This window comes from Stenella coeruleoalba (genome assembly GCF_951394435.1).
Source record: "Stenella coeruleoalba genome assembly, chromosome: 6".
Lineage (NCBI taxonomy): Eukaryota > Metazoa > Chordata > Mammalia > Artiodactyla > Delphinidae > Stenella > Stenella coeruleoalba.
The window spans coordinates 23,092,342-23,115,390 of record NC_137151.1 but is presented as its reverse complement, the minus strand read 5'-3'; the positions used below and the strand labels follow the sequence as shown (position 1 = coordinate 23,115,390).

General features: G+C 43.8%; 1 long non-coding RNA gene across 38 annotated transcripts in view; it reads left to right on the top strand.

Moving 5' to 3' along the window:
* The window catches only part of LOC307187927, a 3,519,425-nt gene that overhangs the window by 2,776,125 nt on the left and 720,251 nt on the right, over positions 1 to 23,049 (top strand). For 37 of the 38 annotated variants that reach the window (XR_013828723.1, XR_013828724.1, XR_013828737.1 and 34 more), the window contains one exon: positions 5,413 to 5,490. This is a non-coding gene — a long non-coding RNA (uncharacterized lncRNA). Of the gene's footprint in view, positions 1 to 5,412; positions 5,491 to 21,193; positions 21,276 to 23,049 lie in introns of all 38 variants that reach the window. The other variant, XR_013828728.1, reaches the window with a different exon arrangement.

Here is a 23,049-nt window from a genome sequence, read left to right as displayed (position 1 = left end):
ATATATTCAGGAAAAAACGCATACGCCCTTTTTGTCCAAGTGCATCATTGTGGACGTTCTGCCTCTTTTCCTATGCTTTCAATGCAATTCCAGTCTACCTCCTGAAATCGATTTCCTGCAATTCTGCCCCGCTTTCAAGTCCTCTTGGCAGCCTTACTTCAGTCTATTTTTGGATGATAGCTGTTATTTATAACTCTGCAGGTTTGAGAATTACAGTGCCCCTGAGCTCCTTTCTTCAACTTGCTTTCTTGTGACCTGGCCGCAACACCGCAGGATGGCTTCAGGCCCTAATCTGGTTCCGGTACGGCACGCTGAGCCTTTGGTTATTTCCTCTTCCTGGTGGGAAATGAGAGTTAAATTTGCCCGTCCAGACACCTCCAGCTAGTCTCTCATTGGTTCTCGCTATTCCTGTTCATCTTCCGCAGAAATTGCAAACTGGGCCGAACAGGAGGTTAAAGGCGCTGACTCTCCAAGTGGGGAGAGTGTTAGTAAAGCGTCTGGAATGTTGCACCCGAGTACCAGGGGAGGAAAACTGAGACATATTTGAACACGTCTCCCGTTCACATGGTTGATCATACTTGGGTTCCACATGCATGATTTAGCTGAAGGAAGAATACCTTAAACCTGGAGAGTTGAGACCCGTGGAATGGGTACCATGCAATATGACTTCAAAGGGTCTTCATTTGCTCACCGAACCTCTCCAATCCTATCACTGCTGCGTTTATGCCCCTGTACACATGCTTGATTCTCTTTCGGAGACATAGCAATCCATAGGTTTTAAGATACTTACTAGTCAGGCACATTCTTAGGCGTTTAATATGCGGTGTTGAGTCCATTTCGTTGAGCAAGGAGTACCTCTTGTCTATTCCATATTTGACTTAAGGAACTTTATCTGTGCTCATTTCAATCTCTGGTTTTATGCAGCACCCCAACTCACCTTTATCCTTAAGCAAGCATAGTTGGTTTTCTAAATTTGAGACCCTGTTCTGTTCTGTAATTCAGTTCCTGTGTAGCCAAGTTTACATTCCGTGTATTACTGATATCTTATGATGTTTCTTTTTCTGTGTGACTTACTTCAGTTAGAATCATCATACCTGAATCCACTCATTGTGCTGCTAAGGGCCTGATGACACAGATTTCATTGCTGAGTGATATTGCTTTGTAAGTAAATACCACAACTTCTTTATCCATTTTTCACTTTCTGCGATGTTGAACTTGTACTGTAAACGAGGTTCTTGTAAACAGAGCCGTTCCAAACTTTGGGGTGGCTGTGTCTTTTTGATTTTAATTTCCCTAAGCTATAGGACCATAAGTGGAAGTGCACTAGGTTCTGTTGCTTTGTTTTCTAGATGTTTCAGGAAACACCATACACTTCTCCCGAGTGTCTATTGGCAATTTACATCCCACCCATCAGCATAACAAGGCTCCCAGTTCTCCATGGCCTGTCCTGCCTTTCTGGATTTTACACTTTTTTCAGATGGCCCTTTTGACCGGGGGGAAGTGAGACTTCATTGTAGTGCAGATTTCCTTTGCAAGCTTGCTTGGTTGGCCAAAAAAGGCGTATGCGATTTTTATTCCTCTTCATCTTCCGCAGAAATTGCAAACTGGGCCAAACAGGAGGTTAAAGGGACTGACTCTCCAAGTCGGGAGAGTGTTAGTAAAGCGTCTGGAATGTTGCACCCGAGTACCAGGGGAGGAAAACTGAAACATATTTGAACACGTCTCCCGTTCACATGGTTGATCATACTTGGGTTCCACATGCATGTTTTAGCTGAAGGAAGAATACCTTAAACCTGGAGAGTTGAGACCCGTGGAATGGGTACCATGCAATATGACTTCAAAGGGTCTTCATTTGCTCACCGAACCTCTCCAATCCTATCACTGCTGCGTTTATGCCCCTGTACACATGCTTGATTCTCTTTCGGAGACATAGCAATCCATAGGTTTTACGATACTTACTAGTCAGGTACATTCTTAGGCGTTTAATATGCGGTGTTGAGTCCATTTCATTGAGCAAGGAGTGGCTCTTGTCTATTCCATATTTTACTTAAGGAACTTTATCTGTGCTCATTTCAATCTCTGGTTTTATGCAGCACCCCAACTCACCTTTCCCCTTAAGCAAGCATAAGTTGGTTTTCTAAATATGAGACCCTGTTCTGTTCTGTAATTCAGTTCCTGTGTAGCCAAGTTTACATTCCGTGTATTACTGATATCTTATGATGTTTCTTTTTCTGTGTGACTTATTTCAGTTAGAATCATCATACCTGAATCCACTCATTGTGATGCTAAGGGCCTGATGACATAGATTTCATTGCTGAGTGATATTGCTTTGTAAGTAAATACCACAACTTCTTTATCCATTTTTCACTTTCTGCAATGTTGAACTTGTACTGTAAACGAGGTTCTTGTAAACAGAGGCGTCCCAAACTTTGGGGTGGCTGTGTCTTTTTGATTTTAATTTCCCTAAGCTATAAGACCATAAGTGGCAGTGCCCTAGGCTCTGTTGCTTTGTTTTTTAGATGTTTCAGGAAACACCATACACTTCTCCCGAGTGTCTGTTGGCAATTTACATCCCGCCCATCAGCATAACAAGGCTCCCAGTTCTCCATGGCCTGTCCTGCCTTTCTGGATTTTACACTTTTCTCAGATGGCCCTTTTGACCGGGGGGAAGTGAGACTTCATTGTAGTGCAGATTTCCTTTGCAAGCTTGCTTGGTTGGCCAAAAAGGGCGTATGCGTTTTTTCCTGAATATATTCAGGAAAAAACGCATACGCCCTTTTTGGCCAAGTGCATCATTGTGGACGTTCTGCCTCTTTTCCTATGCTTTCAATGCAATTCCAGTCTACCTCCTGAAATCGGTTTCCTGCAATTCTGCCCCGCTTTCAAGTCCTCTTGGCAGCCTTACTTCAGTCTATTTTTGGACGATAGCTGTCATTTATAACTCTGCAGGTTTGAGAATTACACTGCTCCTGAGCTCCTTTCTTCAACTCGCTTTCTTGTGACCTGGCCGCAACACCGCAGGATGGCTTCAGGCCCTAATCTGGTTCCGGCACGGCACGCTGAGCCTTCGGTTATTTCCTCTTCCTGGTGGGAAATGAGAGTTAAATTTGCCCGTCCAGACACCTCCAGCTAGTCTCTCATTGGTTCTCGCTATTCCTGTTCATCTTCCGCAGAAATTGCAAACTGGGCCAAACAGGAGGTTAAAGGCGCTGACTCTCCAAGTGGGGAGAGTGTTAGTAAAGCGTCTGGAATGTTGCACCCGAGTACCAGGGGAGGAAAACTGAGACATATTTGAACACGTCTCCCGTTCACATGGTTGATCATACTTGGGTTCCACATGCATGTTTTAGCTGAAGGAAGAATACCTTAAACCTGGAGAGTTGAGACCCGTGGAATGGGTACCATGCAATATGACTTCAAAGGGTCTTCATTTGCTCACCGAACCTCTCCAATCCTATCACTGCTGCGTTTATGCCCCTGTACACATGCTTGATTCTCTTTTGGAGACATAGCAATCCATCGGTTTTACGATACTTACTAGTCAGGTACATTCTTAGGCGTTTAATATGCGATGTTGAGTCCATTTCGTTGAGCAAGGAGTAGCTCTTGTCTATTCCATATTTGACTTAAGGAACTTTATCTGTGCTCATTGCAATCTCTGGTTTTATGCAGCACCCCAACTCACCTTTACCCTTAAGCAAGCATAAGTTGGTTTTCTAAATTTGAGACCCTGTTCTGTTCTGTAATTCAGTTCCTGTGTAGCCAAGTTTACATTCCGTGTATTACTGATATCTTATGATGTTTCTTTTTCTGTGTGACTTATTTCAGTTAGAATCATCATACCTGAATCCACTCATTGTGATGCTAAGGGCCTGATGACATAGATTTCATTGCTGAGTGATATTGCTTTGTAAGTAAATACCACAACTTCTTTATCCATTTTTCACTTTCTGCGATGTTGAACTTGTACTGTAAACGAGGTTCTTGTAAACAGAGGCGTCCCAAACTTTGGGGTGGCTGTGTCTTTTTGATTTTAATTTCTCTAAGCTATAAGACCGTAAGTGGCAGTGCCCTAGGCTCTGTTGCTTTGTTTTTTAGATGTTTCAGGAAACACCATACACTTCTCCCGTGTGGTTGTTGGCAATTTACATCCCGCCCATCAGCATAACAAGGCTCCCAGTTCTCCATGGCCTGTCCTGCCTTTCTGGATTTTACACTTTTTTCAGATGGCCCTTTTGACCGGGGGGAAGTGAGACTTCATTGTAGTGCAGATTTCCTTTGCAAGCTTGCTTGGTTGGCCAAAAAGGGCGTATGCCTTTTTTCCTGAATATATTCAGGAAAAAACGCATACGCCCTTTTTGGCCAAGTGCATCATTGTGGACGTTCTGCCTCTTTTCCTATGCTTTCAATGCAATTCCAGTCTACCTCCTGAAATCGGTTTCCTGCAATTCTGCCCCGCTTTCAAGTCCTCTTGGCAGCCTTACTTCAGTCTATTTTTGGACGATAGCTGTCATTTATAACTCTGCAGGTTTGTGAATTACAGTGCCCCTGAGCTCCTTTCTTCAACTCGCTTTCTTGTGACCTGGCCGCAACACCGCAGGATGGCTTCAGGCCCTAATCTGGTTCCGGCCCGGCATGCTGAGCCTTTGGTTAATTCCTCTTCCTGGTGGGAAATGAGAGTTAAATTTGCCCGTCCAGACACCTCCAGCTAGCCTCTCATTGGTTCTCACTATTCCTGTTCATCTTCCGCAGAAATTGCAAACTGGGCCAAACAGGAGGTTAAAGGGACTGACTCTCCAAGTGGGGAGAGTGTTAGTAAAGCGTCTGGAATGTTGCACCCGAGTACCAGGGGAGGAAAACTGAGACATATTTGAACACGTCTCCCGATCACATGGTTGATCATACTCTAGGTTCCACATGCATGTTTTAGCTGAAGGAAGAATACCTTAAACCTGGGTAGTTGAAACCCGTGGAATGGGTACCATGCAATATGACTTCAAAGGGTCTTCATTTGCTCACCGAACCTCTCCAATCCTATCACTGCTGCGTTTATGCCCCTGTACACATGCTTGATTCTCTTTCGGAGACATAGCAATCCATAGGTTTTAAGATACTTACTAGTCAGGTACATTCTTAGGCGTTTAATATGCGGTGTTGAGTCCATTTCGTTGAGCAAGGAGTAGCTCTTGTCTATTCCATATTTGGCTTAAGGAACTTTATCTGTGCTCATTTCAGTCTCTGGTTTTATGCTGCACCCTAACTCACCTTTACCCTTAATCAAGAATAAGTTGGTTTTCTAAATTTGAGACCCTGTTCTGTTCTGTAATTCAGTTCCTGTGTAGCCAAGTTTACATTCCGTGTATTACTGATATCTTATGATGTTTCTTTTTCTGTGTGACTTATTTCATTTAGAATCATCATACCTGAATCCACTCATTGTGCTGCTAAGGGCCTGATGACACAGATTTCATTGCTGAGTGATATTGCTTTGTAAGTAAATACCACAACTTCTTTATCCATTTTTCACTTTCTGCGATGTTGAACTTGTACTGTAAACGAGGTTCTTGTAAACAGAGCCGTTCCAAACTTTGGGGTGGCTGTGTCTTTTTGATTTTAATTTCCCTAAGCTATAGGACCATAAGTGCAAGTGCCCTAGGTTCTGTTGCTTTGTTTTTTAGATGTTTCAGGAAACACCATACACTTCTCCCGAGTGGTTGTTGGCAATTTACATCCCGCCCATCAGCATAACAAGGCTCCCAGTTCTCCATGGCCTGTCCTGCCTTTCTGGATTTTACACTTTTTTCAGATGGCCCTTTTGACTGGTGGTAAGTGAGACTTCATTGTAGTGCAGATTTCCTTTGCAAGCTTGCTTGGTTGGCCAAAAAGGGCGTATGCGTTTTTTCCTGAATATATTCAGGAAAAAACGCATACGCCCTTTTTGGCCAAGTGCATCATTGTGGACGTTCTGCCTCTTTTCCTATGCTTTCAATGCAATTCCAGTCTACCTCCTGAAATCGGTTTCCTGCAATTCTGCCCCGCTTTCAAGTCCTCTTGGCAGCCTTACTTCAGTCTATTTTTGGATGATAGCTGTCATTTATAACTCTGCAGGTTTGTGAATTACAGTGCCCCTGAGCTCCTTTCTTCAACTCGCTTTCTTGTGACCTGGCTGCAACACCGCAGGATGGCTTCAGGCCCTAATCTGGTTCCGGCCCGGCACGCTGAGCCTTTGGTTATTTCCTCTTCCTGGTGGGAAATGAGAGTTAAATTTGCCCGTCCAGACACCTCCAGCTAGTCTCTCATTGGTTCTCGCTATTCCTGTTCATCTTCCGCAGAAATTGCAAACTGGGCCAAACAGGAGGTTAAAGGCGCTGACTCTCCAAGTGGGGAGAGTGTTAGGAAAGCGTCTGGAATGTTGCACCCGAGTACCAGGGGAGGAAAACTGAGACATATTTGAACACGTCTCCCGTTCACATGGTTGATCATACTTGGGTTGCACATGCATGTTTTAGCTGAAGGAAAAATACCTTAAACCTGGAGAGTTGAGACCCGTGGAATGGGTACCATGCAATATGACTTCAAAGGGTCTTCATTTGCTCACCGAACCTCTCCAATCCTATCACTGCTGCGTTTATGCCCCTGTATACATGCTTGATTCTCTTTCGGAGACATAGCAATCCATAGGTTTTAAGATACTTACTAGTCAGGTACATTCTTAGGCGTTTAATATGCGGTGTTGAGTCCATTTCGTTGAGCAAGGAGTAGCTCTTGTCTATTCCATATTTGACTTAAGGAACTTTATCTGTGCTCATTTCAATCTCTGGTTTATGCAGCACCCCAACTCACCTTTACCCTTAAGCAAGCATAAGTTGGTTTTCTAAATTTGAGACCCTGTTCTGTTCTGTAATTCAGTTCCTGTGTAGCCAAGTTTACATTCCGTGTGTTACTGATATCTTATGATGTTTCTTTTTCTGTGTGACTTATTTCAGTTAGAATCATCATACCTGAATCCACTCATTGTGCTGCTAAGGGCCTGATGACATAGATTTCATTGCTGAGTGATATTGCTTTGTAAGTGAATACCACAACTTCTTTATCCATTTTTCACTTTCTGCGATGTTGAACTTGTACTGTAAACGAGGTTCTTGTAAACAGAGCCGTTCCAAACTTTGGGGTGGCTGTGTCTTTTTGATTTTAATTTCCCTAAGCTATAGGACCATAAGTGGAAGTGCCCTAGGTTCTGTTGCTTTGTTTTTTAGATGTTTCAGGAAACACCATACACTTCTCCTGAGTGGTTGTTGGCAATTTACATCCCGCCCATCAGCATAACAGGGCTCCCAGTTCTCCATGGCCTGTCCTGCCTTTCTGGATTTTACACTTTTTTCAGATGGCCCTTTTGACCGGGGGGAAGTGAGACTTCAGTGTAGTGCAGATTTCCTTTGCAAGCTTGCTTGGTTGGCCAAAAAGGGCGTATGCGTTTTTTCCTGAATATATTCAGGAAAAAACGCATACGCCCTTTTTGGCCATGTGCATCATTGTGGACGTTCTGCCTCTTTTCCTATGCTTTCAATGCAATTCCAGTCTACCTCCTGAAATCGGTTTCCTGCAATTCTGCCCCGCTTTCAAGTCCTCTTGGCAGCCTTACTTCAGTCTATTTTTGGACGATAGCTGTCATTTATAACTCTGCAGGTTTGAGAATTACAGTGCCCCTGAGCTCCTTTCTTCAACTTGCTTTCTTGTGACCTGGCCGCAACACCGCAGGATGGCTTCAGGCCCTAATCTGGTTCCGGCACGGCACGCTGAGCCTTTGGTTATTTCCTCTTCCTGGTGGGAAATGAGAGTTAAATTTGCCCGTCCAGACACCTGCAGCTAGTCTCTCATTGGTTCTCGCTATTCCTGTTCATCTTCCGCAGAAATTGCATACTGGGCCAAACAGGAGGTTAAAGGCGCTGACTCTCCAAGTGGGGAGAGTGTTAGTAAAGCGTCTGGAATGTTGCACCCGAGTACCAGGGGAGGAAAACTGAGACATATTTGAACACGTCTCCCGTTCACATGGTTGATCATACTTGGGTTCCACATGCATGTTTTAGCTGAAGGAAGAATACCTTAAACTTGGAGAGTTGAGACCCGTGGAATGGGTACCATGCAATATGACTTCAAAGGGTCTTCATTTGCTCACCGAACCTCTCCAATCCTATCACTGCTGCGTTTATGCCCCTGTACACATGCTTGGTTCTCTTTCGGAGACATAGCAATCCATAGGTTTTAAGATACTTACTAATCAGGTACATTCTTAGGCGTTTAATATGCGGTGTTGAGTCCATTTCGTTGAGCAAGGAGTAGCTCTTGTCTATTCCATATTTGACTTAAGGAACTTTATCTGTGCTCATTTCAATCTCTGGTTTATGCAGCACCCCAACTCACCTTTACCCTTAAGCAAGCATAAGTTGGTTTTCTAAATTTGAGACCCTGTTCTGTTCTGTAATTCAGTTCCTGTGTAGCCAAGTTTACATTCCGTGTATTACTGATATCTTATGATGTTTCTTTTTCTGTGTGACTTACTTCAGTTAGAATCATCATACCTGAATCCACTCATTGTGCTGCTAAGGGCCTGATGACATAGATTTCATTGCTGAGTGATATTGCTTTGTAAGTGAATACCACAACTTCTTTATCCATTTTTCACTTTCTGCGATGTTGAACTTGTACTGTAAACGAGGTTCTTGTAAACAGAGCCGTTCCAAACTTTGGGGTGGCTGTGTCTTTTTGATTTTAATTTCCCTAAGCTATAGGACCATAAGTGGAAGTGCCCTAGGTTCTGTTGCTTTGTTTTTTAGATGTTTCAGGAAACACCATACACTTCTCCCGAGTGGTTGTTGGCAATTTACATCCCGCCCATCAGCATAACAAGGCTCCCAGTTCTCCATGGCCTGTCCTGCCTTTCTGGATTTTACACTTTTTTCAGATGGCCCTTTTGACCGGGGGGAAGTGAGACTTCATTGTAGTGCAGATTTCCTTTGCAAGCTTGCTTGGTTGGCCAAAAAGAGCGTATGCGTTTTTTCCTGAATATATTCAGGAAAAAACGCATATGCCCTTTTTGCCCAAGTGCATCATTGTGGACGTTCTGCCTCTTTTCCTATGCTTTCAATGCAATTCCAGTCTACCTCTTGAAATCGATTTCCTGCAATTCTGCCCCGCTTTCAAGTCCTCTTGGCAGCCTTACTTCAGTCTATTTTTGGACGATAGCTGTCATTTATAACTCTGCAGGTTTGAGAATTACAGTGCCCCTGAGCTCCTTTCTTCAACTTGCTTTCTTGTGACCTGGCCGCAACACCGCAGGATGGCTTCAGGCCCTAATCTGGTTCCGGCATGGCACGCTGAGCCTTTGGTTATTTCCTCTTCCTGGTGGGAAATGAGAGTTAAATTTGCCCGTCCAGACACCTCCAGCTAGTCTCTCATTGGTTCTCGCTATTCCTGTTCATCTTCCGCAGAAATTGCAAACTGGGCCAAACAGGAGGTTAAAGGCGCTGACTCTCCAAGTGGGGAGAGTGTTAGTAAAGCGTCTGGAATGTTGCACCCGAGTACCAGGGGAGGAAAACTGAGACATATTTGAACACGTCTCCCGTTCACATGGTTGATCATACTTGGGTTCCACATGCATGTTTTAGCTGAAAGAAGAATACCTTAAACCTGGAGAGTTAAGACCCGTGTAATGGGTACCATGCAATATGACTTCAAAGGGTCTTCATTTGCTCACCGAACCTCTCCAATCCTATCACTGCTGCGTTTATGCCCCTGTACACATGCTTGATTCTCTTTCGGAGACAAAGCAATCCATAGGTTTTAAGATACTTACTAGTCAGGCACATTCTTAGGCGTTTAATATGCGGTGTTGAGTCCATTTCGTTGAGCAAGGAGTAGCTCTTGTCTATTCCATATTTGACTTAAGGAACTTTATCTGTGCTCATTTCAATCTCTGGTTTTATGCAGCACCCCAACTCACCTTTACCCTTAAGCAAGCATAGTTGGTTTTCTAAATTTGAGACCCTGTTCTGTTCTGTAATTCAGTTCCTGTGTAGCCAAGTTTACATTCCGTGTATTACTGATATCTTATGATGTTTCTTTTTCTGTGTGACTTACTTCAGTTAGAATCATCATACCTGAATCCACTCATTGTGCTGCTAAGGGCCTGATGACACAGATTTCATTGCTGAGTGATATTGCTTTGTAAGTAAATACCACAACTTCTTTATCCATTTTTCACTTTCTGCGATGTTGAACTTGTACTGTAAACGAGGTTCTTGTAAACAGAGGCGTCCCAAACTTTGGGGTGGCTGTGTCTTTTTGATTTTAATTTCCCTAAGCTATAGGACCATAAGTGGAAGTGCCCTAGGTTCTGTTGCTTTGTTTTTTAGATGTTTCAGGAAACACCATACACTTCTCCCGAGTGTCTGTTGGCAATTTACATCCCGCCCATCAGCATAACAAGGCTCCCAGTTCTCCATGGCCTGTCCTGCCTTTCTGGATTTTACACTTTTTTCAGATGGCCCTTTTGACCGGGGGGAAGTGAGACTTCATTGTAGTGCAGATTTCCTTTGCAAGCTTGCTTGGTTGGCCAAAAAGGGCGTATGCGTTTTTTCCTGAATATATTCAGGAAAAAACGCATACGCCCTTCTTGGCCAAGTGCATCATTGTGGACGTTCTGCCTCTTTTCCTATGCTTTCAATGCAATTCCAGTCTACCTCCTGAAATCGGTTTCCTGCAATTCTGCCCCGCTTTCAAGTCCTCTTGGCAGCCTTACTTCAGTCTATTTTTGGACGATAGCTGTCATTTATAACTCTGCAGGTTTGAGAATTACAGTGCCCCTGAGCTCCTTTCTTCAACTCGCTTTCTTGTGACCTGGCCGCAACACCGCAGGATGGCTTCAGGCCCTAATCTGGTTCCGGCCCGGCACGCTGAGCCTTTGGTTATTTCCTCTTCCTGGTGGGAAATGAGAGTTAAATTTGCCCGTCCAGACACCTCCAGCTAGTCTCTCATTGGTTCTCGCTATTCCTGTTCATCTTCCGCAGAAATTGCAAACTGGGCCAAACAGGAGGTTAAAGGCGCTGACTCTCCAAGTGGGGAGAGTGTTAGTAAAGCGTCTGGAATGTTGCACCCGAGTACCAGGGGAGGAAAACTGAGACATATTTGAACACGTCTCCCGTTCACATGGTTGATCATACTTGGGTTGCACATGCATGTTTTAGCTGAAAGAAGAATACCTTAAACCTGGAGAGTTAAGACCCGTGTAATGGGTACCATGCAATATGACTTCAAAGGGTCTTCATTTGCTCACCGAACCTCTCCAGTCCTATCACTGCTGCGTTTATGCCCCTGTACACATGCTTGATTCTCTTTCGGAGACATAGCAATCCATAGGTTTTAAGATACTTACTAGTCAGGTACATTCTTAGGCGTTTAATATGCGGTGTTGAGTCCATTTCGTTGAGCAAGGAGTAGCTCTTGTCTATTCCATATTTGACTTAAGGAACTTTATCTGTGCTCATTTCAATCTCTGGTTTATGCAGCACCCCAACTCACCTTTACCCTTAAGCAAGCATAAGTTGGTTTTCTAAATTTGAGACCCTGTTCTGTTCTGTAATTCAGTTCCTGTGTAGCCAAGTTTACATTCCGTGTGTTACTGATATCTTATGATGTTTCTTTTTCTGTGTGACTTATTTCAGTTAGAATCATCATACCTGAATCCACTCATTGTGCTGCTAAGGGCCTGATGACATAGATTTCATTGCTGAGTGATATTGCTTTGTAAGTGAATACCACAACTTCTTTATCCATTTTTCACTTTCTGCGATGTTGAACTTGTACTGTAAACGAGGTTCTTGTAAACAGAGCCGTTCCAAACTTTGGGGTGGCTGTGTCTTTTTGATTTTAATTTCCCTAAGCTATAGGACCATAAGTGGAAGTGCCCTAGGTTCTGTTGCTTTGTTTTTTAGATGTTTCAGGAAACACCATACACTTCTCCTGAGTGGTTGTTGGCAATTTACATCCCGCCCATCAGCATAACAGGGCTCCCAGTTCTCCATGGCCTGTCCTGCCTTTCTGGATTTTACACTTTTTTCAGATGGCCCTTTTGACCGGGGGGAAGTGAGACTTCATTGTAGTGCAGATTTCCTTTGCAAGCTTGCTTGGTTGGCCAAAAAGGGCGTATGCGTTTTTTCCTGAATATATTCAGGAAAAAACGCATACGCCCTTTTTGGCCATGTGCATCATTGTGGACGTTCTGCCTCTTTTCCTATGCTTTCAATGCAATTCCAGTCTACCTCCTGAAATCGGTTTCCTGCAATTCTGCCCCGCTTTCAAGTCCTCTTGGCAGCCTTACTTCAGTCTATTTTTGGACGATAGCTGTCATTTATAACTCTGCAGGTTTGAGAATTACAGTGCCCCTGAGCTCCTTTCTTCAACTTGCTTTCTTGTGACCTGGCCGCAACACCGCAGGATGGCTTCAGGCCCTAATCTGGTTCCGGCACGGCACGCTGAGCCTTTGGTTATTTCCTCTTCCTGGTGGGAAATGAGAGTTAAAATTGCCCGTCCAGACACCTGCAGCTAGTCTCTCATTGGTTCTCGCTATTCCTGTTCATCTTCCGCAGAAATTGCAAAGTGGGCCAAACAGGAGGTTAAAGGCGTTGACTCTCCAAGTGGGGAGAGTGTTAGTAAAGCGTCTGGAATGTTGCACCCGAGTACCAGGGGAGGAAAACTGAGACATATTTGAACACGTCTCCCGTTCACATGGTTGATCATACTTGGGTTCCACATGCATGTTTTAGCTGAAGGAAGAATACCTTAAACTTGGAGAGTTGAGACCCGTGGAATGGGTACCATGCAATATGACTTCAAAGGGTCTTCATTTGCTCACCGAACCTCTCCAATCCTATCACTGCTGCGTTTATGCCCCTGTACACATGCTTGATTCTCTTTCGGAGACATAGCAATCCATAGGTTTTAAGATACTTACTAGTCAGGTACATTCTTAGGCGTTTAATATGCGGTGTTGAGTCCATTTCGTTGAGCAAGGAGTAGCTCTTGTCTATTCCATATTTGACTTAAGGAACTTTATCTGTGCTCATTTCAATCTCTGGTTTATGCAGCACCCCAACTCACCTTTACCCTTAAGCAAGCATAAGTTGGTTTTCTAAATTTGAGACCCTGTTCTGTTCTGTAATTCAGTTCCTGTGTAGCCAAGTTTACATTCCGTGTGTTACTGATATCTTATGATGTTTCTTTTTCTGTGTGACTTATTTCAGTTAGAATCATCATACCTGAATCCACTCATTGTGCTGCTAAGGGCCTGATGACATAGATTTCATTGCTGAGTGATATTGCTTTGTAAGTGAATACCACAACTTCTTTATCCATTTTTCACTTTCTGCGATGTTGAACTTGTACTGTAAACGAGGTTCTTGTAAACAGAGCCGTTCCAAACTTTGGGGTGGCTGTGTCTTTTTGATTTTAATTTCCCTAAGCTATAGGACCATAAGTGGAAGTGCCCTAGGTTCTCTTGCTTTGTTTTTTAGATGTTTCAGGAAACACCATACACTTCTCCTGAGTGGTTGTTGGCAATTTACATCCCGCCCATCAGCATAACAGGGCTCCCAGTTCTCCATGGCCTGTCCTGCCTTTCTGGATTTTACACTTTTTTCAGATGGCCCTTTTGACCGGGGGGAAGTGAGACTTCATTGTAGTGCAGATTTCCTTTGCAAGCTTGCTTGGTTGGCCAAAAAGGGCGTATGCGTTTTTTCCTGAATATATTCAGGAAAAAACGCATACGCCCTTTTTGGCCATGTGCATCATTGTGGACGTTCTGCCTCTTTTCCTATGCTTTCAATGCAATTCCAGTCTACCTCCTGAAATCGGTTTCCTGCAATTCTGCCCCGCTTTCAAGTCCTCTTGGCAGCCTTACTTCAGTCTATTTTTGGACGATAGCTGTCATTTATAACTCTGCAGGTTTGAGAATTACAGTGCCCCTGAGCTCCTTTCTTCAACTTGCTTTCTTGTGACCTGGCCGCAACACCGCAGGATGGCTTCAGGCCCTAATCTGGTTCCGGCACGGCACGCTGAGCCTTTGGTTATTTCCTCTTCCTGGTGGGAAATGAGAGTTAAATTTGCCCGTCCAGACACCTCCAGCTAGTCTCTCATTGGTTCTCGCTATTCCTGTTCATCTTCCGCAGAAATTGCAAACTGGGCCAAACAGGAGGTTAAAGGCGCTGACTCTCCAAGTGGGGAGAGTGTTAGTAAAGCGTCTGGAATGTTGCACCCGAGTACCAGGGGAGGAAAACTGAGACATATTTGAACACGTCTCCCGTTCACATGGTTGATCATACTTGGGTTCCACATGCATGTTTTAGCTGAAGGAAGAATACCTTAAACTTGGAGAGTTGAGACCCGTGGAATGGGTACCATGCAATATGACTTCAAAGGGTCTTCATTTGCTCACTGAACCTCTCCAATCCTATCACTGCTGCGTTTATGCCCCTGTACACATGCTTGATTCTCTTTCGGAGACATAGCAATCCATAGGTTTTAAGATACTTACTAGTCAGGTACATTCTTAGGCGTTTAATATGCGGTGTTGAGTCCATTTCGTTGAGCAAGGAGTAGCTCTTGTCTATTCCATATTTGACTTAAGGAACTTTATCTGTGCTCATTTCAATCTCTGGTTTATGCAGCACCCCAACTCACCTTTACCCTTAAGCAAGCATAAGTTGGTTTTCTAAATTTGAGACCCTGTTCTGTTCTGTAATTCAGTTCCTGTGTAGCCAAGTTTACATTCCGTGTATTACTGATATCTTATGATGTTTCTTTTTCTGTGTGACTTATTTCAGTTAGAATCATCATACCTGAATCCACTCATTGTACTGCTAAGGGCCTGATGACATAGATTTCATTGCTGAGTGATATTGCTTTGTAAGTGAATACCACAACTTCTTTATCCATTTTTCACTTTCTGCGATGTTGAACTTGTACTGTAAACGAGGTTCTTGTAAACAGAGCCGTTCCAAACTTTGGGGTGGCTGTGTCTTTTTGATTTTAATTTCCCTAAGCTATAGGACCATAAGTGGAAGTGCCCTAGGTTCTGTTGCTTTGTTTTTTAGATGTTTCAGGAAACACCATACACTTCTCCCGAGTGGTTGTTGGCAATTTACATCCCGCCCATCAGCATAACAAGGCTCCCAGTTCTCCATGGCCTGTCCTGCCTTTCTGGATTTTACACTTTTTTCAGATGGCCCTTTTGACCGGGGGGAAGTGAGACTTCATTGTAGTGCAGATTTCCTTTGCAAGCTTGCTTGGTTGGCCAAAAAGGGCGTATGCGTTTTTTCCTGAATATATTCAGGAAAAAACGCATACGCCCTTTTTGGCCAAGTGCATCATTGTGGACGTTCTGCCTCTTTTCCTATGCTTTCAATGCAATTCCAGGCTACCTCCTGAAATCGGTTTCCTGCAATTCTGCCCCGCTTTCAAGTCCTCTTGGCAGCCTTACTTCAGTCTATTTTTGGACGATAGCTGTCATTTATAACTCTGCAGGTTTGAGAATTACAGTGCCCCTGAGCTCCTTTCTTCAACTTGCTTTCTTGTGACCTGGCCGCAACACCGCAGGATGGCTTCAGGCCCTAATCTGGTTCCGGCACGGAACGCTGAGCCTTTGGTTATTTCCTCTTCCTGGTAGGAAATGAGAGTTAAATTTGCCCATCCAGACACCTCCAGCTAGTCTCTCATTGGTTCTCGCTATTCCTGTTCATCTTCCGCAGAAATTGCAAACTGGGCCAAACAGGAGGTTAAAGGCGCTGACTCTCCAAGTGGGGAGAGTGTTAGTAAAGCGTCTGGAATGTTGCACCCGAGTACCAGGGGAGGAAAACTGAGACATATTTGAACACGTCTCCCGTTCACATGGTTGATCATACTTGGGTTCCACATGCATGTTTTAGCTGAAGGAAGAATACCTTAAACCTGGAGAGTTAAGACCCGTGTAATGGGTACCATGCAATATGACTTCAAAGGGTCTTCATTTGCTCACCGAACCTCTCCAATCCTATCACTGCTGCGTTTATGCCCCTGTACACATGCTTGATTCTCTTTCGGAGACAAAGCAATCCATAGGTTTTAAGATACTTACTAGTCAGGCATATTCTTAGGCGTTTAATATGCGGTGTTGAGTCCATTTCGTTGAGCAAGGAGTAGCTCTTGTCTATTCCATATTTGACTTAAGGAACTTTATCTGTGCTCATTTCAATCTCTGGTTTTATGCAGCACCCCAACTCACCTTTACCCTTAAGCAAGCATAAGTTGGTTTTCTAAATTTGAGACCCTGTTCTGTTCTGTAATTCAGTTCCTGTGTAGCCAAGTTTACATTCCGTGTATTACTGATATCTTATGATGTTTCTTTTTCTGTGTGACTTACTTCAGTTAGAATCATCATACCTGAATCCACTCATTGTGCTGCTAAGGGCCTGATGACACAGATTTCATTGCTGAGTGATATTGCTTTGTAAGTAAATACCACAACTTCTTTATCCATTTTTCACTTTCTGCGATGTTGAACTTGTACTGTAAACGAGGTTCTTGTAAACAGAGCCGTTCCAAACTTTGGGGTGGCTGTGTCTTTTTGATTTTAATTTCCCTAAGCTATAGGACCATAAGTGGAAGTGCCCTAGGTTCTGTTGCTTTGTTTTTTAGATGTTTCAGGAAACACCATACACTTCTCCCGAGTGTCTGTTGGCAATTTACATCCCGCCCATCAGCATAACAAGGCTCCCAGTTCTCCATGGCCTGTCCTGCCTTTCTGGATTTTACACTTTTTTCAGATGGCCCTTTTGACCGGGGGGAAGTGAGACTTCATTGTAGTGCAGATTTCCTTTGCAAGCTTGCTTGGTTGGCCAAAAAGGGCGTATGCGTTTTTTCCTGAATATATTCAGGAAAAAACGCATACGCCCTTTTTGGCCAAGTGCATCATTGTGGACGTTCTGCCTCTTTTCCTATGCTTTCAATGCAATTCCAGTCTACCTCCTGAAATCGGTTTCCTGCAATTCTGCCCCGCTTTCAAGTCCTCTTGGCAGCCTTACTTCAGTCTATTTTTGGACGATAGCTGTCATTTATAACTCTGCAGGTTTGTGAATTACAGTGCCCCTGAGCTCCTTTCTTCAACTCGCTTTCTTGTGACCTGGCCGCAACACCGCAGGATGGCTTCAGGCCCTAATCTGGTTCCGGTACGGCACGCTGAGCCTTTGGTTATTTCCTCTTCCTGGTGGGAAATGAGAGTTAAATTTGCCCGTCCAGACACCTGCAGCTAGTCTCTCATTGGTTCTCGCTATTCCTGTTCATCTTCCGCAGAAATTGCATACTGGGCCAAACAGGAGGTTAAAGGCGCTGACTCTCCAAGTGGGGAGAGTGTTAGTAAAGCGTCTGGAATGTTGCACCCGAGTACCAGGGGAGGAAAACTGAGACATATTTGAACACGTCTCCCGTTCACATGGTTGATCATACTTGGGTTCCACATGCATGTTTTAGCTGAAGGAAGAATACCTTAAACCTGGAGAGTTGAGACCCGTGGAAAGGGTACCATGCAATATGACTTCAAAGGGTCTTCATTTGCTCACCGAACCTCTCCAATCCTATCACTGCTGCGTTTATGCCCCTGTACACATGCTTGATTCTCTTTCGGAGACAAAGCAATCCATAGGTTTTAAGATACTTACTAGTCAGGCATATTCTTAGGCGTTTAATATGCGGTGTTGAGTCCATTTCGTTGAGCAAGGAGTAGCTCTTGTCTATTCCATATTTGACTTAAGGAACTTTATCTGTGCTCATTTCAATCTCTGGTTTTATGCAGCACCCCAACTCACCTTTACCCTTAAGCAAGCATAAGTTGGTTTTCTAAATTTGAGACCCTGTTCTGTTCTGTAATTCAGTTCCTGTGTAGCCAAGTTTACATTCCGTGTATTACTGATATCTTATGATGTTTCTTTTTCTGTGTGACTTACTTCAGTTAGAATCATCATACCTGAATCCACTCATTGTGCTGCTAAGGGCCTGATGACACAGATTTCATTGCTGAGTGATATTGCTTTGTAAGTAAATACCACAACTTCTTTATCCATTTTTCACTTTCTGCGATGTTGAACTTGTACTGTAAACGAGGTTCTTGTAAACAGAGCCGTTCCAAACTTTGGGGTGGCTGTGTCTTTTTGATTTTAATTTCCCTAAGCTATAGGACCATAAGTGGAAGTGCCCTAGGTTCTGTTGCTTTGTTTTTTAGATGTTTCAGGAAACACCATACACTTCTCCCGAGTGTCTGTTGGCAATTTACATCCCGCCCATCAGCATAACAAGGCTCCCAGTTCTCCATGGCCTGTCCTGCCTTTCTGGATTTTACACTTTTTTCAGATGGCCCTTTTGACCGGGGGGAAGTGAGACTTCATTGTAGTGCAGATTTCCTTTGCAAGCTTGCTTGGTTGGCCAAAAAGGGCGTATGCGTTTTTTCCTGAATATATTCAGGAAAAAACGCATACGCCCTTTTTGGCCAAGTGCATCATTGTGGACGTTCTGCCTCTTTTCCTATGCTTTCAATGCAATTCCAGTCTACCTCCTGAAATCGGTTTCCTGCAATTCTGCCCCGCTTTCAAGTCCTCTTGGCAGCCTTACTTCAGTCTATTTTTGGACGATAGCTGTCATTTATAACTCTGCAGGTTTGTGAATTACAGTGCCCCTGAGCTCCTTTCTTCAACTCGCTTTCTTGTGACCTGGCCGCAACACCGCAGGATGGCTTCAGGCCCTAATCTGGTTCCGGTACGGCACGCTGAGCCTTTGGTTATTTCCTCTTCCTGGTGGGAAATGAGAGTTAAATTTGCCCGTCCAGACACCTGCAGCTAGTCTCTCATTGGTTCTCGCTATTCCTGTTCATCTTCCGCAGAAATTGCATACTGGGCCAAACAGGAGGTTAAAGGCGCTGACTCTCCAAGTGGGGAGAGTGTTAGTAAAGCGTCTGGAATGTTGCACCCGAGTACCAGGGGAGGAAAACTGAGACATATTTGAACACGTCTCCCGTTCACATGGTTGATCATACTTGGGTTCCACATGCATGTTTTAGCTGAAGGAAGAATACCTTAAACCTGGAGAGTTGAGACCCGTGGAAAGGGTACCATGCAATATGACTTCAAAGGGTCTTCATTTGCTCACCGAACCTCTCCAATCCTATCACTGCTGCGTTTATGCCCCTGTACACATGCTTGATTCTCTTTCGGAGACATAGCAATCCATAGGTTTTAAGATACTTACTAGTCAGGTACATTCTTAGGCGTTTAATATGCGGTGTTGAGTCCATTTCGTTGAGCAAGGAGTAGCTCTTGTCTATTCCATATTTGACTTAAGGAACTTTATCTGTGCTCATTTCAATCTCTGGTTTTATGCAGCACCCCAACTCACCTTTACCCTTAAGCAAGCATAAGTTGGTTTTCTAAATTTGAGACCCTGTTCTGTTCTGTAATTCAGTTCCTGTGTAGCCAAGTTTACATTCCGTGTATTACTGATATCTTATGATGTTTCTTTTTCTGTGTGACTTATTTCAGTTAGAATCATCATACCTGAATCCACTCATTGTGATGCTAAGGGCCTGATGACATAGATTTCATTGCTGAGTGATATTGCTTTGTAAGTAAATACCACAACTTCTTTATCCATTTTTCACTTTCTGCGATGTTGAACTTGTACTGTAAACGAGGTTCTTGTAAACAGAGGCGTCCCAAACTTTGGGGTGGCTGTGTCTTTTTGATTTTAATTTCCCTAAGCTATAAGCCCATAAGTGGCAGTGCCCTAGGCTCTGTTGCTTTGTTTTTTAGATGTTTCAGGAAACACCATACACTTCTCCCGAGTGTCTGTTGGCAATTTACATCCCGCCCATCAGCATAACAAGGCTCCCAGTTCTCAATGGCCTGTCCTGCCTTTCTGGATTTTACACTTTTTTCAGATGGCCCTTTTGACCGGGGGGAAGTGAGACTTCATTGTAGTGCAGATTTCCTTTGCAAGCTTGCTTGGTTGGCCAAAAAGGGCGTATGCATTTTTTCCTGAATATATTCAGGAAAAAACGCATACGCCCTTTTTGGCCAAGTGCATCATTGTGGACGTTCTGCCTCTTTTCCTATGCTTTCAATGCAATTCCAGTCTACCTCCTGAAATCGGTTTCCTGCAATTCTGCCCCGCTTTCAAGTCCTCTTGGCAGCCTTACTTCAGTCTATTTTTGGACGATAGCTGTCATTTATAACTCTGCAGGTTTGTGAATTACAGTGACCCTGAGCTCCTTTCTTCAACTCGCTTTCTTGTGACCTGGCCGCAACACCGCAGGATGGCTTCAGGCCCTAATCTGGTTCCGGTACGGCACGCTGAGCCTTTGGTTATTTCCTCTTCCTGGTGGGAAATGAGAGTTAAATTTGCCCGTCCAGACACCTCCAGCTAGCCTCTCATTTGTTCTCGCTATTCCTGTTCATCTTCCGCAGAAATTGCAAACTGGGCCAAACAGGAGGTTAAAGGCGCTGACTCTCCAAGTGGGGAGAGTGTTAGTAAAGCGTCTGGAATGTTGCACCCGAGTACCAGGGGAGGAAAACTGAGACATATTTGAACACGTCTCCCGATCACATGGTTGATCATACTCTAGGTTCCACATGCATGTTTTAGCTGAAGGAAGAATACCTTAAACCTGGGTAGTTGAAAACCGTGGAATGGGTACCATGCAATATGACTTCAAAGGGTCTTCATTTGCTCACCGAACCTCTCCAATCCTATCACTGCTGCGTTTATGCCGCTGTACACATGCTTGATTCTCTTTTGGAGACATAGCAATCCATAGGTTTTACGATACTTACTAGTCAGGTACATTCTTAGGCGTTTAATATGCGGTGTTGAGTCCATTTCGTTGAGCAAGGAGTAGCTCTTGTCTATTCCATATTTGACTTAAGGAACTTTATCTGTGCTCATTTCAATCTCTGGTTTTATGCAGCACCCCAACTCACCTTTACCCTTAAGCAAGCATAAGTTGGTTTTCTAAATTTGAGACCCTGTTCTTTTCTGTAATTCAGTTCCTGTGTAGCCAAGTTTACATTCCGTGTATTACTGATATCTTATGATGTTTCTTTTTCTGTGTGACTTACTTCAGTTAGAATCATGATACCTGAATCCACTCATTGTGCTGCTAAGGGCCTGATGACACAGATTTCATTGCTGAGTGATATTGCTTTGTAAGTAAATACCACAACTTCTTTCCATTTTTCACTTTCTGCGATGTTGAACTTGTACTGTAAACGAGGTTCTTGTAAACAGAGCCGTTCCAAACTTTGGGGTGGCTGTGTCTTTTTGATTTTAATTTCCCTAAGCTATAGGACCATAAGTGGAAGTGCCCTAGGCTCTGTTGCTTTGTTTTTTAGATGTTTCAGGAAACACCATACACTTCTCCCGAGTGGTTGTTGGCAATTTACATCCCGCCCATCAGCATAACAAGGCTCCCAGTTCTCCATGGCCTGTCCTGCCTTTCTGGATTTTACACTTTTTTCAGATGGCCCTTTTGACCGGGGGGAAGTGAGACTTCATTGTAGTGCAGATTTCCTTTGCAAGCTTGCTTGGTTGGCCAAAAAGGGCGTATGCGTTTTTTCCTGAATATATTCAGGAAAAAACGCATACGCCCTTTTTGGCCAAGTGCATCATTGTGGACGTTCTGCCTCTTTTCCTATGCTTTCAATGCAATTTCAGTCTACCTCCTGAAATCGGTTTCCTGCAATTCTGCCCCACTTTCAAGTCCTCTTGGCAGCCTTACTTCAGTCTATTTTTGGACGATAGCTGTCATTTATAACTCTGCAGGTTTGTGAATTACAGTGCCCCTGAGCTCCTTTCTTCAACTTGCTTTCTTTTGAGCTGGCCGCAACACCGCAGGATGGCTTCAGGCCCTAATCTGGTTCCGGTACGGCACGCTGAGCCTTTGGTTATTTCCTCTTCCTGTTGGGAAATGAGAGTTAAATTTGCCCGTCCAGACACCTCCAGCTACCCTCTCATTGGTTCTCGCTATTCCTGTTCATCTTCCGCAGAAATTGCAAACTGGGCCAAACAGGAGGTTAAAGGCGCTGACTCTCCAAGTGGGGAGAGTGTTAGTAAAGCGTCTGGAATGTTGCACCCGAGTACCAGGGGAGGAAAACTGAGACATATTTGAACACGTCTCCCGATCACATGGTTGATCATACTCTGGGTTCCACATGCATGTTTTAGCTGAAGGAAGAATACCTAAAACCTGGGTAATTGAAACCCGTGGAATGGGTACCATGCAATATGACTTCAAAGGGTCTTCATTTGCTCACCGAACCTCTCCAATCCTATCACTGCTGCGTTTATGCCCCTGTACACATGCTTGATTCTCTTTCGGAGACATAGCAATCCATAGGTTTTAAGATACTTACTAGTCAGGTACATTCTTAGGCGTTTAATATGCGGTGTTGAGTCCATTTCGTTGAGCAAGGAGTGGCTCTTGTCTATTCCATATTTGGCTTAAGGAACTTTATCTGTGCTCATTTCAATCTCTGGTTTTATGCAGCAACCCAACTCACCTTTCCCCTTAAGCAAGCATAAGTTGGTTTTCTAAATTTGAGAACCTGTTCTGTTTTGGAATTCAGTTCCTGTGTAGCCAAGTTTACATTCCATGTATTAGTGATATCTTATGATGTTTCTTTTTCTGTGTGACTTATTTCAGTTAGAATCATCGTACCTGAATCTACTCATTATGCTGCTACGTGCCTGATGACATAGATTTCATTGCTGAGTGATACTACATTGTACGTAAGTACCACAAGTTCTTTATCCATTTTTCACTTTCTGCGATGTTGAACTTGTACTGTAAACGAGGTTCTTGTAAACAGAGCCGTTGCAAACTTTGGGGTGGCTGTGTCTTTTTGATTTTAATTTCCCTAAGCTATAGGACCATAAGTGGAAGTGCCCTAGGCTCTGTTGCTTTGTTTTTTAGATGTTTCA